Below are 19,447 nucleotides of genomic sequence, written 5' to 3'. Positions count from 1 at the left end.
TGAGTCCATACATCATCAGTCAAATTATGGCACCAATGCAGGTGTCCAATAGCAGAGAACTAGATGAAGAAAATGTAATGTAGATGTAAAATCGAATAATTCTCAGCCAGAAAGGGAAATGAAGTTATATCATTTGCAGGAAAATGGATGTAACTGGAAATCTTCACATTAAGTCAATTGCAAAAAGATGAATATTGTGTGGTTCCTCCTACTCAAGCTCCTAATTTATATGAACATATAAAATTATATATGTACTTGTAAATGACTTAAAAGTAGAAATACTATTGTCTAAGGAGGCAGAAGGACCAACAAGAGAGGGTATGAAATGAGGTTCAAGGATCCCCTTTCTTGTATGCTCAACACAATCAAAACACAGCGTCCTGAAAGTGTTCTGCTCTCTTATTCCCAGCCCAGTTCTGTGCTCCTTGAAGGCAATCTCAATGATAGACCTCTAGAGTGGGAAGGCTACAGTGCTGGCACTAAGGCATTTGCAATCCATCCCTATTGACAATCTAGCAGCAGTTCTACAACCTGCAGGACACACAGCTCCTTCTGCTACATTACTGCCCCTTGCTTGATAAACATGCTTCAGATGTTAGTGAAGCCCATGTATTGCCCACTCTTAGTTTTTCAAGAAGTTTATACATTGAAAGGAAATAATCGCTTCCAGAAATACCGCCACACAAAACACAAAGGGATCTTCAAGCACAGTATCTCCTCTCAGCCTCTCCCCATGGTTTTCAATCTAAGGCAATAGAAGATGAATCCAAGTATACCTTGTATAAAAGTGTTAGATATAAGTGAACATGAGCTGCTACGACACAAATAATGAACAACTTTTAACCTCAACACAAGCACCAGATAGGTTTATCAGGAAAGACAGATTCTTTGAGCAGAAGCGAGGGGTATTTTAAAAGATTGGCTCTATCTTCATAAATACCTTTGGCTGTCCTCTCATTCTCGGAGACTCAGTTTGAAATCAATTCTGTGTGAAGGTTAAAGGCCTTAGCACTTTCTCCATTCCGTCATGGTACAAATCCCATCGAGTCCATTTATGTGCTGAATGGTTTGGGACAAATGACTTAACTGCTTCCACTCTCCGTTTCCATAATGATGGAGGATTTAAATGAAAGTCCTTTAAATCTTTTAGTATGACAAAGAGATTTGGGGATATAAAGCAATAGAGGAGAGGATACACAAAGCATGCAGCGTGGCCGTTAATACTGTGATTTGAAAAATTGTAACAGTCGCTGCAGTCATCATCCTCATCATCCAATTAAAGAGACCGGATGCCGAAGAATTGGTGCTGGCCTTGGAAGCACAGGAGAATTGGTGCCCGCGACAAGCTCTGAGGATGTCTGGTGTTTCACCATCTTTATTGTCTTCATGGTAAACTAATGTTGGCAATACTTCTCTCTCAAGGTTGCTGTAAGGGTTAAAAATAATCTATTTCAAGTGCCCAGTGTGAGCACTTTATACTGGCTAACACGTTCTTCTTAGTTCTGTGAATGGCTGCTCAATATCTGGGGACAAAGATACACAAACATGCCACTTGGAAGTTCAATGGGGCTTATTGAAACCTATTTCCCAACAATCCACGGTACTCTAAGCACTTTGATGCTGTGACAAAGAGTCGTATCGATTGCTTCTTGGATATCTTAGGTGTGTTGCCTCCACACTTCCTGAAGTACAAAAGGCAAAAGCGGTTTTGTGACATGTTTTGTCCTTAATATTGCTTCCCTGCATATAAAACGTTGGCAGAGACCTGACTGGACCACTGTTCAACAAGTCTCTGTAGTTTGTCTTTTGAATGAGAAATTTATTAAATATCTGTGGTTTAGGAAGTCTTTGAAGCTATCCCCCACCCCCGCGCGCCCCCCAAAGACTCATGAGCACAAGATTGGCTGAGTTTGGGATGAGGAGACAGGGTGAGAGCACTAAAACATGAGGGCTTGGTGGGGATGATCTATTTTTGGAGAGCATCATGCTTCACAAGTGTTAATGTATTGTCCTAAATCCTGAGTGATTTTCATGAAAGCAGGTTGTTTTGAAGAGCTGACCTGGTTGCTGAATTACAGATGCTGAGAGCTTCTCCAGCAGACCTTCACCATTTTTAGGATACCTGCCCTGAGGCTCTCACCAGAAGCACAGCCATTCCAACAGTCTCAAAGTCCTCCAAAGTAGGAGGGAGATAAACCCCTTGTCTTCATCAAATGGCCAGGTACAGGGATTTTTCAAGCTAAGATTTTATTTAAAAAAAAAATGAAAGTAGTAACTTCAAAAATACCTATAAATTAAGCTTACTAATCCGCTGACTTCATCTTTTAAGCATTTTAATTTACTGCTCATTTTTAACCTTTAAACAAAGGACAAAATTTCCTAAGAAGGCTTATGATTCACTTCTTTGCAAAGAAAAGACTTCACACTTCTGGCATGGTATGAAGTTTGTTATACACATAGTCCTTTCTTTCAAAGCTGGACTATGGTGTCACAAAACAGAGAGCTGCTTGCAATCTTTGAAACCCTGCCCACTTTCTACATACAATATTTCTGCATTTGGCCAGAGATTGCTTCTATGAGGAAAATACATTTTAAAAATAAGAAATACTTACATGCTTTTCCATATTAACATATGATATAATTGACTAGAGAAATCTTTTACTTGCATTTAATCTTCACAAATTTCTTTTTTTAAATCAAAGTCTCATTCTAAATGTTTACAAAATGTATGTTTTAAAAGTCCTAGGGGCATAGGTCAGTGACAGCATCTATACCCAGCATGTTCAAGGCTTCATGTTCAGGGTTTAGTCAGAAAAGACAGAAGGAGAATGGAAATATCATAAGTTCAAATTTGAGTCCTGGTTGCCTCTCCCAGCCCTGATTAACATTTCTGGGAGGAACTGCTCTTATTTGAAAAAAACAAAGAAGTGGACTGAAGATGGAATAGGAGGAATAGAGGGAGGGAAAACTCTGGTCAAGATGTAAGGTGTAAAAACAGATAATTGTTTTAAAACCTCAGCCCCAATGGTTTGGGAAAAAAAAATTAAGCACGATATAAGCAATCTAAGGCAACAAATAAAGTTGAAGGGGAAAGATGAAGATGGAATTAAAAGTAAGAAAATCAACAGAAGAGTAAACCTTTACTTGTAATCAAAATGGCAAATGAAATTTTTAAGCCAAAAATCCCATTTTCTATATTGAACTTGAAATCACCATTCCAATGAAGAGTCACTGCCATATTCGTTCCTGCACATTAGCTGTGACGGGGGATACAATGTCCTACACCCAAGGGTGGCTTTCTCCTTTGCCCTTTGCTGAGGTCTTGGGATAGTATTTAGTCCGAGTTTCCACTCACAAGTTGAAATCTTGCGGGATTCTGCTGACAGATCTTACAGACTATTCTCAATAAAGAATCATTTCTCAACCTGTCGTAATGCAATAAGAAACAGAAGATTTGCCAAGCACCCCCTTTACCTTTGGAGAGAATTCAATAATGGGAAAGGTTTAGCAGCTGTTGCTAACTAGACAAAATTAAATTAACTCGGGAGAACTGAAAATGGAGTGAAAATGGAGCCACAGAAAGCAGCCGTTGGTCTCCTCACAGAGTTAATGTAATTTTGAAAATAGGTTTCACTGTTTGTTATGTTTTGTTATTCTCATATGCAGTGAGCCGTATTGGATTTGGGCCTAGCCGCTTTGTGAATGCATAGCTCAAGGTGGCTACTTGACTCTGGGCTGCATGGCCACAGAGGTTTAACAGAGGACGACTGCCATACGGACATGAGATTGTTGAACTAAGAGCCTCTCCCAGGAAGACCCTGGGAGCAATGACAGGATGTTTCAGCCTGAGCAAAACACGGATGTCCCTGAGCAGATTCCTGAGAAGGGTTCGACCTTTTCAAAGAACATGTCCCCGGAAGACTGTTGCCTCTTTGTTATAGGAGGATATCTTGCAGTATAGTGATTCACCTTATATCCTTGGGCACTTCCCAAACTCCCCCACCCTAAGCTTCAGTTCCTGCTTCATTTCCTGCCTCAGAGCTTTAAATGCTGTACATTCCTCTCAATAAAAGAGACCTTGACAACAGAACTCTTGCTTGGTCTCCTTCTTCTCTTCACCCCCATTTTGGCCCACAGGTAGAAAGCCTCTTCGGGACCCTGAATAACTGGGTCCCCGCTGGCGGGGACAAGTGGCGCCCGAACAGGGACCCCGAAGTACGGCCAACTACCGGACGACGGAGACAGGAGATCCGCGGAGAGATTGAGGACTCTCAGGCTGCATCGCTCGTGCATCACTGGAGAGGGAGGTAAGACCGGTCGAATAAGTGTCGTCCCATCGCCATGGGGAAGGTATTGTCTAAGGAGGCTTGATTCATAGGAGAGATCAAGCGCTCATTCAGGGAGAGAGGAAAGAGTTAAGAAAAAGGATTTAATCAATTTTTTTGTTTTGTTGATGAAAAGTGTCCTTGGGGTAAAATGGGCTAGAAAAGGCCTTGATGATTTGGGCTAAGCGTAAGTAAAACTTGTAATAAAAAGGGACAAGGTAATGGTAAAGTGTTTTTGCGTATGTGCTCTTTTAGAGTTATGTTTTAGTCTTTCCACCCCGACTAGAGAAAATTTACGCCCTAGACATGACAAAAATGGGTTTGGGAAAAACAGTCTTCCCGGACTCTCTGTGGATGCTTTGGAGAAAGAGAAGGAAACTTTCAGAGCTCTCCTAGGAACAGAAGGAAGGCAGGAGACATCCTACCTCTCTGCTGGCTCCTATTGGAGAAATGCTTATTTCTGGTTCTGGGTTCCATAGGTAGGATATCTGGCCCTTTGGTGGGACACCATCTAGTTTTTCCCCTCTATGTCTATTGTCTGTCCTTGGTGCACCAAGCTGTCCATGTCTGTCAGTTTATGTCTGTGGTTTTTGTTTCTCGTTGCTTAAATGTTTTATGTTTCGTGTTCAAAAGAAAAAATGGTAAAAACTTTATCTGCCAGTCGTTCACACCTTGACTTGGTTTTAACTCGTTTCAAAATGGAACAAATGAATAAAAAACAGTTTCAATCGGCCTTTGGAGCCCTATACCTAAAGCTAGGAGCTTAGGTCAGCTGGAGAAGCTGCCCAGGGGTGAGCGTCTGCAGGAGCTGATTATTAGACTCAACAGGTGACAAGGTGCTTCTCTTAAAATCACAGCTAGAAAACTAAAAAATGGTGCTTGGTGTAAATATTAAAAAAGACATGTGTGCCACTTCAATTTTGTTTCTGATTGGTTTTAAATGTATAAATATGCTCTACATGCCTTGGTTATGGACTATTGGCTTTTAAATTACTAGATATGGTTAAAAAGGTGTAACATTGGTAACAGAAAGTTGGCTTAAAACTGTAATTTGGATGAAGTCATTCTAGATAACATGTGGCATGAGCCAACCTAGGGAAACAGGTCTAAATTGAGGTAATATTTTTATGGAATTCTTATTCTAAAAACCAGGCTTCTAAAAGATTTTAGGGCAATGTCTCTTTGTCAAACTTAGTAGCATGAAGGACAGACTTGGTGTCTTTCCAAAGTTGTGGTTTGCCCTGAAGTTACCTGTATTTTGATGCTAATTCCACTGCCCCAAGGGCAGCTGCCTAGTCACATACTCAGAACTCAGGTGACTTCCCAAAGTTGTGGCTGTCTGGTGTTACAAGGAGAGCTTAAAGATTGTGATTAAGGATTGCCAGTGTTACATTGACTAACTCAAACTTATTTATAATTAAAAAAAAAAAAAAAAGAGAGAATCAAACAGGTAGAGATTGTTACAGGATTTACAAAGGATTGATGAGGTTTTGGAACTTATGAGAGCATTACAGCCAGTTTGCTTACTCCAACTGCCATTTCAATGTAGATTTAGAGGATTGTTTTTATGCAAATTATTTACGTCCTGGCGATTGTGAGTTTTCATTTTGTGAGCTTGCTTATGATTTTAGAGAGCCCATAAAGTGATATCATTACAAATTTTACAAAAGAATGGATAATAGCCTTATATTATGTAATTTTGTTGCTTCTTCAATGTAAAAAGTTAGAACCTTGAATCTTTCAGTATATATGGAAATTTTTACTACAAACCTTTGCTCTCAACATGAGCTTTAATATTTGGGGAGTAGCTCTTGCACTTTCTCCAGAAAGAATATTGAAGCTAATTTTAAGCTTCTAAGGATATGTTAATTGGCTAAGTACCTCACCTTACCAGAGGACGTAGGCCTTTGTTTGTTATCCTCATTGGAGATAAAGCTTTTATCATTAGTACAAAATTGTAGACTAGAGTCATGGAAGTATTTTTAAAAAGAAACCTGGTAAAACATATCTTATTCAAACAGCAATTAATTGGTTATTACAAAATACTGATATTTGGCCTATTACATATAGAAATTTTCAGGCAAAATTGATAATTTTTACTCTTTGCATGCTTTTCTATTTACTGTAAATTTGTGCATGCAACCCATAGCATATGCGCTCAGTGCACTTATAGGTGGTTCATCTAATGAAAAGGCTACATGTATGATTGGATCACTTGTTTATTCTCTTGAGTTTCCCCTGCTTCAACACAGACTATTAAATTACGTGCTGTAGCCACTGTTTTTAAATGTTAAAAATCAAGCTTTCAATTCATATGCTGATAGCCAATGTGTGGCTTGTGGTTTACAATTGATTACAATCACTTAATGCTTTATTGGAGACAAGTTTTCTACTTGAAATCAGTGAGTGATGATTTCAGTGTTAATGTCTGACAACTCACTGTCCTTTCAGTGCTCTGGCTCAGAGAACTAAACAAAACCATAGACCCAGCTCTTTGAAAATGGTAATGGAGTTGATAACACACCCTCATGAAAAGAGGAAGCTCCACGTGCTTACTTTCAACGCCCAGCCTCACCCTGCCGGCTCAGGGATTTCTAGTAAGACTGAAGCTGGACAGTATTTATAGGATTTGGCATCTCTAATTAATGCTTAGGTTTTTTTAAATAAAGCTGGTGAGGGGCTGGAGAGATGGCTTAGTGGTTAAGAGCACTAAGTACTGTTCCTTTATAGGACATTTAAGAACTCAAACTGGATTGCCTGGGCTCCTTAACAAGGAAGGACAATGATACCAGACAGATTGTAGGCCTTACATAAGAACAGTTAGTCAAAAAATCTCATTCTTTATATATCCAAAACAATAATGCTGGAGAAAATAATTTGGTATAAAAGTCAATTTATAAATACAAGTGCTCAGTGTCCTCAATTTAATCCTCAAGGACTTATCTTAATAAATAATATCTTAACTATATCTTAATAAATAAAAAAGGGGAGTTATCCCTGTATGCTAAAATATGCTCCTTTTATTTCAATTTTAAAATTTGGATGCCAAGGAACACTCTGAGTTTATGGCACCCTACAACTAGGCATACTTCTGCCTAGGTGAAATAGAAAGATCCACATATTGGCATGATCCTGTTCAGATATTTTATATGGGGAAGAGGGAATCTTTGTGTTTTTTCTACAGGATGCTACAAGAGTATGCCAGCTGCCTGAGTGGCTGGTGAGACATGCTGATCCTGGGAGCATGAAGATTCAGCTCTCCTGGTTCAGGTCCCTGGAGTCATTCCTGTGTCCTTGGAGGAATATGGAGGATTCCCACTCATCTTTGTCATCACAGAAATTCTGGGCGTTGCTGCAGTCATTGTGTCCCATCCCACCGCGGCCTGCGCTCCAACCCTCTGTGCACTACTGCTTGTTCCAGAGAAGAATGACCGATCCTGAACTGTCCTGGGAAAAACCTTGGCACTTTCCCTGCTATTGTAGCAGCCATTACTGCTGCAGCCATTGTGTCTGCAGTGTCTGGAGTTACCTGCCCCCCAATCTATTGTTAGGCAAGCACAGTGGATGAACTTTCTGGAGTAGTTGCTAACAATTGGGAATTCTAAATTTTATTACAGGAGAGGCTTGACTAGGCCCTTGGTGGTATGGCCATAGCAGCTGAGGAGAACCAGATGAGGTGCCCACTACTTATCGGGAGAGGCTCAACTTCACAATCTCTTATATTAATGCCATCTGGCTCCCTACTCTTTTCGCCCCTGGGCTCAAGTAAGAGGAATGAGAAGATGATCCAATGTAGCTATCCTCAGGGACGGGCAACTTCCTCTGACCCTTGACCAATCTAAGACATGGTGCCTTGGGGGCGACAAGGTGATCCTATGACAGATAAGGCTGGGGTTCGAGAGGTCGATCCTAAGACAGAGGTGGCTACACCCCGTTTAAATGTACGGGCCGGTTATATGCTCCTCTGCCCAGTTTCTCCCCAATAACACACACGTGATAGCCCAGAACGGTGTGTTACAACATAAGTTCATTCCTAGCCATTGGGGTGCAGTCCTAACTGCAAGAGTGGCTCGCCATGGCCGAGCTGGGCACTCTGTTAGGCATGTCTGATCTATCTCAGACCACTACTTCCACCTAATGGTCCTTTTTTTTTTAATAAAAGAATAACGGGGGAGATGCAGTGAGCCGTATTGGATTTGGGCCTAGCCGCTTTGTGAATGCATAGCTCAAGGTGGCTACTTGACTCTGGGCTGCATGGCCACAGAGGTTTAACCTTGAGACGACTGCCATACGGACATGAGATTGTTGAACTAAGAGCCTCTCCCAGGAAGACCCTGGGAGCAATGACAGGATGTTTCAGCCTGAGCAAAACACCGGATGTCCCTGAGCAGATTCCTGAGAAGGGTTCGACCTTTTCAAAGAACATGTCCCCGGAAGACTGTTGCCTCTTTGTTATAGGAGGATATCTTGCAGTATAGTGATTCACCTTATATCCTTGGGCACTTCCCAAACTCCCCCACCCTAAGCTTCAGTTCCTGCTTCATTTCCTGCCTCAGAGCTTTAAATGCTGTACATTCCTCTCAATAAACGAGACCTTGACAACAGAATCTTGCTTGGTCTCCTTCTTCTCTTCACCCCCATTTTGGCCCACAGGTAGCGCCCCTTCGGGACCCTGAATAACTGGGTCCCCGCTGGCGGGGACACTCATAACACCCAGTTCTACAGGAAACCTGCTCTTCTTAGTTTCTGAGATAAAATAAACATTAGGCCTCTGGAATCCAGGGTTTAGAACCAGGAGTCTGCTAAGCTTGGGGTCGGTTTATGTTTTCAGTTCCTCACACTCAAAGTATAGCTTGGTATACTTGCTGTGCAGTTCTTGTCAGGGAGGAGGCAACAGCCAGGCTACAGTAGTTTTATTATTCCTGGTGCCATATATGTGCAATTATGTATAACAATTCTGGAAGAGAATTCCAAGGGCATTTTTTTCTTTCTTGGAGACCAAGATTCATACACTAAAAATACTATAAGTTATTTAAAAATTGGAAGTGAAAATATTTTTTAATTCTCATTCATTATGTGTGTTCAAAATACAACATCATGAAATAATTTATATAAAAACCCTGTCCAGAGTCTTTAAATAGTTAAAAGAAATAAATTTAATAGAAATTGTTAGAATCAGAATTACAGAATTACATGGTTATTAGACCAACATGGATGCTTAATCACTGTGGAAATATATTTTACAACCAATTTCTCTACATTTCTCAACTTTGAATAGATCTTTGAATTGCCCAGTCTATACAATAAATTTTACCAAAATGTATTAATATGAAATGACAAAATCTGGGGTGGGGCTCACAATTTTACTCTTTGTAAAGATTTGGTGTGAGCAGTTCTTTTCTGTCCCCAGTAGGTTCAACCACGGAAGCTTAATTCTAGTGGGAAGATCTTTCAATAAGGTATGGGCGTTGCTAATCATAGCTAGCATGCCTCTCAGGCAGAGTCTGTCTAAGGTCCACATGGCTTTCCTCTGGTATTATATAAGAAGAGCTAGGGAACAAAGCTAGGACAGTGTCTCTTCTGACAACCATGGAGATCATAGCACGTCACTTTGCCACAGTAGCAATCTATCCTAAGTCAAGGATGGGGAACATGGAACTGAGGACTCAGTCAAGGAAATACCAACTCACACTGTGACAGACGTGTGTGCATCAGAAGAAACCCGGACAGCCATGTTCAGGAAATGGAATCTCATGGTTCATTCTCTCACCACGAAATTCAGATTTTCTCCCATTTGCAAAATGAACTCTCCTTTTTCCCAATGCCTACTTCACTACAACATTACTTTGGAGTTTAAAATTTGTCACCGCATCAAGTTCAGAACTGAACACAGTGTTGTATCATTACTCAAAAATAACCTCTCAAGCACCATTTCTGTTGATCTTAAGAAGTGAGTAAAAACATAAATGACAAACTCAACACATACACAGGAACACACACACACACACAAGTGCACAAACATACAACTGAGCGACAAGCATCAAAGGTTGAATAACTGTGATTGACATGGCCTTTCAAAACAGGGGTGTTTCAAAGATCAGAGCAGTCCTGGAAAGATGTGGTATTCAGATATTTAGGGCAATGGAATGTGGCTTCCTGAGGGAGTTTCTGCAAACACCAAAGCCAGTGGTGTAACTATCAGAGTAAAGTAAGAAGGAAATCCTCTTAAACACGACTCAGTAGCCAGTGCTGGGCCAGAATTCTAGAGTCTGACCCTAGATGATTTATTTTTCACATATTAAATACAGTACAAATCTGGGGGAAAAATCTTTCTTGGTAAGGATTATCTCACTAAAGCCTAAGACTTGAATACATCAAAACTCTTTTGCAAAGAACATGTGACCTGTTCCATGAGAATGAGTACTGACTGAGAAACAAGAATCAGAGCGAAGGTCTAGGGGGCAAGAGTCTGTTTAAATATAATAGTCTTAGGAATTGGGGTGAAGCCTGGCACTACAGATAGTACAGGCCACCAGGCTGTTCACAGCATCCATTCCCAGCTTTCCTGGTGAAAACAAGCATGCATCCCTTCTATTGAGTTTAATATTCCTGGTTTCCCTAGTGCCTATCTTTGAGCAAAGGTACCTCATGCTTGCTACCGCCCCTGATTTCTTTACATGTGTGTGTTCCTTCTCATTGTCCGAGGTTCTGTGATAACACTGGCAATAGGCTAAAGGAATGAATATTCAAAGAGAATTGGCTAGAAAAGTTGTATATTTTTGTGGTCTTGTCTGAAAAGGGCTTGTTATTATTAATAACACATTACTGTGCTGAAGGAGGGAATAGCCCAACCTGTCCAGGGAAGGCACATCAAATTCATTTTGTAACCATATTGCACAGTTGGTTTTGTGGAAAACGCCGTTAGTCACACTGCATAGCATCATGTTATCTAATCAGCTACTACATGGACCAACCCTTAAGCTATAGATAATGTATAGTAATAATTGTCTATGCTCATTTAATGTGAAATATTTCTTTATGGATCTTCTTATTTTAACTAACTCAGTAGCATGCTATTTTCTGTGTCCTTCCAATTTATATGAAAAGATACCTATTCTAATGTGTACTGATATTTAAATGGAAGAAATATTAATTGCCTGTTTGGATTTTAAGGTCTTTTTAAATCCTTTTCTAACAGTTTCATTCATTTGTACAGTATATTGTGATTATATGCATCCACCCCATTATCCATTGTTTCCTGTCTTATCCCTCTGAACCTCTTATCTTCCTAACTAGTCCCCCAGTAACTACAAAACTTAAAAAAAAAATGGCTCCCTCTTCTATAGCCACAGTTAGCATCCGTAAGCTCATCGGGGGGGTGGGGTAGAGCAGAAGCTTCCTCCATAGTTCTATATGGTTACAATCATAATGTCTGTGTTTGGTTCTTAATTTCTTATCCTATTTCTTTTCCTCATTGAGGCCTTCAAGTCTTACTGTAAATTCCTGTTCTGCAAGAAAAGAAAGATGGATTTTAATATAAGGCAAAAGTTTTCACTTTCTGATCCAAACTAAAATAGATTTTTGACAGATTTCTTCTTAAAAGAAGATATTTAAGCATAACATTCTTTCAAACATTGTTTTATTCTTTTCCTCCCATAAGTCTTAAAACTCCTAACCAGATATAGTAACTTGCTAAATATCTGTTAAAGTCAAGATGAGATGTGATTGTTTTTAACTTTTTTCCCCCTGTAAGAATAGTGCATTTTACTAAAATTTGATAATGGTTTATTTAAAAGTGTGTGTGTGTGTGTGTGTGTGTGTGTGTGTGTAAGTTATAAGTTTGGGCACTTTTATATCACTTATTCAGAAGAGGTGGTTATAGACCCCCCACATAGGTGTCATCTCCTAAAGATACCTAAATTTCTTATATAAAATGATGTTGTGTTTTCATATAACACATTCTGTCATGTACAATAAATCATATTGAAGTAATTTACAATATCTATTACAAATATTTGATATGCTGTTTTACTTAGGAAATAATGACCTAGAAAAAGACTATATACAGTGATGAAAGATATAGTAATTTAGTTAGCAGGTATTATAGCTCTCTACAAGATATCAACATTGTTCATGTGATTTATTTGAATTAAGAATCTATGGAAATAAAACCTTGCATGCTTTACTGGAAATATGAATGTGGGTGAGTTGAGGATTGAGTCAACTGTTATTAATAAGAGATCAGCATCACTGAAGTAAAATCTTCTGGGAATGGTTTCCTTTGGGTCAGAATGCAGAGGCTGTGATCCAATGGAATCAAGGCAGCATCTCAAGGCCACAGCAAAAAATTGCTAATGTTTCAGAGTCTCCCATGTTGTTTTAGAAGGTATAGGAGATGAATGACAGAGAGGGTCAGAGAGTCCAGCTGAGACCTGGCACCATGTGGTAGGGTCAAAGTCCTGGAATAGAGCTCAAGAGAGGACACAGGAAATGGTAGCTCCTTGGTTGCTGTAGAGATTCCAAAATATTGGAGAAGCCAGGACCAAGGGTGAGCATCAAGTACAGAGGCAGGTATGGAGTGGAGGCAGCCTCAGCCTACTAGATATAATAAATGTGCTGCAAACGGTAGATGGGGAGAGGCAATACTTACTACCAAGCCCTTTGGAGCCTAGAAGATCATTAGTAAGGACCAGATATCAGACATTGACCTTTTTAGACACTTAGATTTTGGTTTTGATTTTATTTAGTATAATAGATTCTTTATTTTTGGAACAAGAAAGTATGTAACTTACTTTGAACTTTACAGATCTCTACCAATAAAAGATTTTAGATTTTATAAAAAAAACTTGTACAGTTTACTTAGTGTAATTTTTAAGACTGAGACTTTTCCAGGTTGGACTGCATTTTATATTATGACATTAGCGTACGAAGCAGGAAAGAAAACTTGCAGTTTAAATTAATATGTCTGTGTGTTGAGGTGGACAAGGGGCAAAATATCAGCACATAACTTGATGCAATCTTAGATGCAATGCTGGAAAAGGATATCACAGTTGAAGAATTGGTCAGTTCTAATTGACCTATGACCAAGTGTGGGAAGCATCTTCTTAATTGCTAATTTAAATAGCACCCCTTATACCCCTGTGAGTTCCCACCATACCAGGGGGACCTTGGCTATGTAAGAATGTTAGCTGATTGTCAACCAAAGCAAGCAGTGTTCTTTCATGGTTTCTGCTTCAAACTTGATCTCCCTCATGACAGACTACAAAAGTGTAAGATTAAATATGTTCTTTCCTCTCCAAGCTGCTTTTGGTCTTGGTGTTTATCACAGTAATAGAACACAAATTAGAATGTGTAAATCAAGAATGCTGATACTGTGTATGGGTCTCCTTGATCAGCTCTCTGAAAAAGAGAAAAGTCTGATTCCAGTCTAGTAGGTCTAGCTATTATGACATTGTTACTTCCAGGTATTGGCTTCAAGATAGCTCTTCTAGGTCTTAAATATAAGCCTTGTGTCTTGAACTAAAATTAAAAAATGGAATTTTCCAATTCACTGTGAAAATTTGAATTTGAGATAAGCACAGATATTTTCAGCTGAAAAATTTCAAGGCTGGTTTAACATGGAAGCACATAGGAAGTTGAAAACTATACCCAATGTTCAGTAGGCAATGAAGGACAAGATGTTTGCCTTTCCCACGACCAACCCTGGAGAGAGAGAGAGAGAGAGAGAGAGAGAGAGAGAGAGAGAGAGAGAGAGAGAGAGAGACTAAGAGCTATAGAGAGAGGGAGGAGACAGAGAGACAGAGACAGAGACAGAGAGGAAGAAGAGAGAGAGGGAGAGAGAAAGTGATACCAAGAGACAGAGAGAAAAAGAGGGAGTGATAGAGGGAGAGAAAGAGATGGAGAGACAGAGAGAGAGAGAGAGACAGAGAGAAACTAAATCTTACTTTTAGTCTTCCATCAGACAGACTGCAATTAGAAAGCCTGAATCTTTTTGTAATTATTTTTGTTTTGTAGATTCTGCTTTTAGGATTTTAGAGACAGTTTCTTTCTTGCTATGTGCCATTCACTAGTCAGAAGTTCACTATGTAGACCAGACTGGACTACAACATATGGCCATCCCTCTTGCCTCTGCCTCTAGAATGCTTATATGATGGCAGGTGTCACCCCACCCAGATTAAGTTCCCACACACACGCTTTGTTTTTTGGAGAAAAGACCACTTAATCATATGTTTGTGTTGGAGAGGGAGCTGCTTTAATTTATGCATGGCGTTCTTTAAGATTTTAAGTCAATATTCTCCCTCATCTTCAAGCCCAAGTTAACAGCTAAAAACATTTTAAGATTTTCTTTAGCAACAACACGTCTCCAAAGATTTCACTTCCTTCTGTGCCAAGAGTCTTCTCACTTCGAGTGTGAGCTTTTGCATATTTTGAGGAGATGGCTCTCCTTGTATATTGGATCCTAGCAACTGCCATCCATGAGAAGAATGTCTAGGCAGTCACTGTATCCACTCTTCACCTGCAAACTACTCCCAGTTACCCTTTTTCCATTTTCTTGAAACTTGGTATGCAATTCACTGATGAGCTCATAATCTCACTGTGAGCACATCCTCTGGTAAACCCTCAGATCTCCCTGGGAGAGTTTTGTGTTTCCTATATACATTTTCACACAGAGTTTAAGCACTTTTTTTTTCAGAGCTGCGTCCTATTTTAAATAATGGTAACCAATTTTTGTAGCGCTTGCTAGAATGTTTTTCCTTTCATTTTCAAGACTCTTTGACAGTATATATCTGTGAAGAAACAGATCAGGATGATAATGTCAATGTACTTTTTTCTTTAACAGAGATTGAAGTTGATGCTTTCACAGAGCCAGGCATTGATGGGTACCACCAGTGCCTTGGGTACCACCAGTGTCTCTGCCAATAGTCCCTCCAGATAAGGCTTTGCAATCTCAGATATGGAGGTGAAACAATAAATTTTTGCACATCCCTGACAGCTCTTTGCAAAACACAAACCTTTTTCCTGAAATGTATCATTACTTATGAATTTCACAAATGCTAGACTATAGCATTCATTCAGGAAACCTGATGAGTCATCAGCCTGGAGAAGAAAGCACTCTTTTGACATGTCATCAATATGTCAACTTCTGGTGTCAGTTGAGAAGGTGACTGCATTCTTTTTTTTTTCTTCAAAGAAACAATTTCGCATATCACTACCCTAGCACAACACATTCACAACAACCGTGTGACTTTTTTCCTTTGGGGGATGGGCCACAGGAATGATTTGCTTCTTATGCTTTCAAAATGATTACAATTTTTCGAGATTCCAAGTGCTGTTTAAGTTAATCATTGATGATTGCCAAATGACTGATGTGTTTAGCAAGTGACATTTCAACTTTTATGGTACCATAAATGGTAGTTAACAAAGTAAGAATACTTGACAGATCTGTGTTGAGTACCCTTCTGTGAAATATGACTAGATTATATCCTTAGCTCTATGGATAAACATATGTGCTTTTCCTCCTAAATCACCAGCAATGTCAACACACCTAGGTATAGAATCTCTTCCACAGGTTTGCTTTTCAGGAAGTAGCATCTTTCTCATGTTGAACATTTAACCCGCTGTTCTAGAACTGTGCACACTGTTTTGTACTAGTCTTTGGTTAGTGGAATGAAGTGATAATGTGGAGAAACATGAAGGTTATACTATATTCTTGAAGGGACTGTTTATTAGAGAAAGCATAGTCACTGTCTCAAAGTTAGAGAAATAAGAGTGAGTTCTGTCTCACAGTCATAGTCTGTGGCCAGGAAGCTTAAATTCTGCCACTCATCCTTGAGAAGCCAAATAAAACAGCCAACAAGGGGGGATCTAGTCAATTCAAACCACACGGAGAAAGAAGACAGGGAGACTCGGGGGCCTCCAAACCCATCTTTACAGCTCTGAAATGAAGTGCAGATTTAAGGAGATTGCCAGGGTTACATATATGTCAATGCTGGTTCTAGTCTCTCCAGCAAGCTGCTGAGACAATTGTTAGCCCTGTGAGAATGAGAGGCGAGTTTCCCCTCTGGCTGGCATCAGGATTTAGGCATTTCCTTGCCTAGCATGAGATTCCAGTTCCTTGAGGCCATTGTTTCAATACTATGGTAGGCAAAATAGGACACAAGAGTGTCTTTTTAAAAACATCTTCATTCCCACCTTATTGGTTACAACAGCAGTAAGAAAAGGCTGCAACTGTTGACATTTTTTCTAGGCTCCGTCCCACAGATACCCAGCAAAAGCCAGGTGTGCCTGACTCACTATAAAGGGGCTGCTCGTCCCCTCTGCTCTTTCTTGCTCCTGCCTTCTTGCTCTTGCTCTGTCTGTATTTTAGCCCCTTCCCCCCTCTCTCCGCTTGCTCATGGCAGATCTCTCTCTCTCTCTCTCTCTCTCTCTCTCTCTCTCTCTCTCTCTCTCTCTCTCTCTCTCTGCCTTTCTCTGTCTCTACTACCCTCTCAAATCCCCCGCCCCCTTGCCCTGAATAAACTATACTATACCACTATACCATCCTGTGGCTGGTCCCTTAGGGGAAAGGGATTCCTCAGTATGGGCCCATGGAGGCACCCCCTTCCCCCACAGCTTACTGCACCTCCATCAAACATATTCCTTCACTCTTATCATTTTACAAAATGCACCACCAACAACAAAAGAAATCGTCTCACATATTGGAATGGTGCAATAGAAATCCAAGCATTAAAAGTCAGGCAGACAAATAAGCCTGATCAGAATTTAAATGCAAATATTCCAATAGCAATAATTAGACAATGTTACATGTTACTAAAGCCTGTGCTCCTAGAAAACAAGATTAAAACATCTTTCCAGTCTTTTGTGGTCTGGGAAATCATTTCTGCAGGCAACCTCCCTTTTCCTATGCAGCCCAGACAAGACTAGAAATTGACCTTGTGTTTACCTTTGAAAATGCCATCTTCAAACTCCCATGTTTGGGCTCATAAATGATTAGGCAAACCTGAAAACAAACAAAAAGTCTATATGTTTGGCTGTAGGGAACAGAATCCCGGGAAAGAGATTGTGTCTGCAAAGGCTAATTGGCTGATTATAACTCCTGTGATGTGCTGAGGTTTGGAATGTTGCAAGTCCATAGCAAATTATCTCACGGCATTGTTAGCTGGCTGACTGGTCACATATTGCCTTCTCCTGTGTCTAACCTAACATTCTTTGTGACCATTAGGTCAAACTGTGGATTATATGAGCAGACCCTAGATAGGATCTAAAGCCAATCACAGGGTTTCCCCTTTTTATTGTAACCCATTTAGCTGTTATGCCCACCTGTGAATCTGAAAAATATGTTATTCTATGATATTCTTTGTTCTATTACTATAAAAAGCCATAAAATTGCTACTTCATTGGAATGGAGTTTGGGAAAAACAAAGTCATGAACCCTTGACATTAGGTTGCAGGATAAACCATCTTGTTTTACTTTTTTTTGTGGTAAGAGCTGCTCTTTTGATCATCCTTTTCAAACTTTAATTGAGCTTAACAATCATTGTAATGGAGCAGAGCCCCTGTGAATGGACCCTCTGGAAGATCACCTGATCTCTATGAAAGGGTTTCCTTAGTCACTTTTCTGTTAATCCAGCTGCTCATCCCATTCTCCAAACATCCGTCTGTCTCATCCCTGTTTCCTCCTCTTTATGGGAGAAGAGCCTTTCTGCCTACTTTGAGGCCACTAATGTCTATGTGAAGCTGATTTCCCGTAGTAATATTTCTTTTCTCACCCAATAGTCACCTCTCTCCATTGACGGAGTCTTTCCCAGCAGAATTGCCTCATCCAAATCTATGTTATGATATGGAATACAGGAGGTTTGGGGAATTACCTAATGTTTCTTTGTTAGCAAAGATCCTAGAAACTCATTAGCCACCAAATCTGCCCAGCCTATGTGTTCAATTCTAGTTCAAAAAGTTAAAAGAATACAAATAAAATCTGTAGACCATACAGGGTCACTTCTCCGGAGAAGTTTATTATAAGCGTATAGATAAGAAAGAGGAGAGGGAGGAAGGCAGGGAGGGAGGAAGGGGGAGAGAGAGAGAGAAAGAGAGACAGAGAGAGAGAGAGAGAGAGAGAGAGAGAGAGAGAGAGAGAGAGAGAGAGAGAGAGAGAGAGAGAGACCACGGTGTTTGAATTTAACATAGTGTTCAACTACATAGTCAATTGTAGGCTGTAGGGTTAAGGGGTCCTGTGTCCGCTCTGCCACAGTGCTAGGCTGCTCTGGGAGGCAGGATGCGAGGCAGGACACAGGGAGGCAGGGAACCTTACCCCATAATGTCACCAGTGGGTGTAGGGTTGTAGGAAAGCCACAGGACACCACTCCAAGGGTGGGGAAGCAGTCTGAGGTTCGGGACAGCTCAGGGTTCCCCCGAGGCCTATGACAAGGCTTGGGACATCTAGTTTTCAGGCTCTTAGACACTCAGGTGCCACTGGGAGCTATGGAAGAGCTGAGAACAGAGTGGGGTCCCCGGCAAGCTGGATCTAGCCTGGGGCCAGGGGGAAAGGGATGGGGTGCTCCAGCTAGTCCCGCAGGGAGAGAGTCCTTGGCTTGTTAGCTTGATGCTTGTGCTTGTGCTTGGTTGGGGCCATGGCAGTGAAAGACCCCCGGAGAGGACCTTTCCCTCAGGAGGAGTCCCAAGCGCCCAATGACCGAGCCGAGTCCACTCGGATGCAATCAGCAAGAGGGTTTATTGGAAAACACAGGTACCTGTGGGCACACAGTCTCTTCGGAGGACTGGCGCGCCCAGCAGCTCCAGCATGGGGCTTTTATAGAGTTTGGGGAAGCAGAAGCAGGCGTACAGAAGCAGATGCATAGTTACAGGGATTGGTGGATTCAAACGAGGCACATAGACATGTTCACATATGATTGGCTATTTCACATGATGAGGTAATAAGGTATAGCTACACACATTGGCAGGTTTGGGGCGTCCTGGATGTCGGGGGCTGGGGGCTTATCTCTTCCTGCCAGGTGGCCTGTGAGTCAGATCCGGTACTCCTGGTCTGTTCTGCATTCCTTTCCTTTTATGGTCTGTTAGTTCTAGCGGCAGGGCGGGCTGCCTGGACTTGCTTTTCACAGTGTTTA

This window comes from Rattus rattus, chromosome 8 (assembly GCF_011064425.1).
Source record: "Rattus rattus isolate New Zealand chromosome 8, Rrattus_CSIRO_v1, whole genome shotgun sequence".
Lineage (NCBI taxonomy): Eukaryota > Metazoa > Chordata > Mammalia > Rodentia > Muridae > Rattus > Rattus rattus.
Note: the sequence above shows the minus strand (reverse complement) of the source record.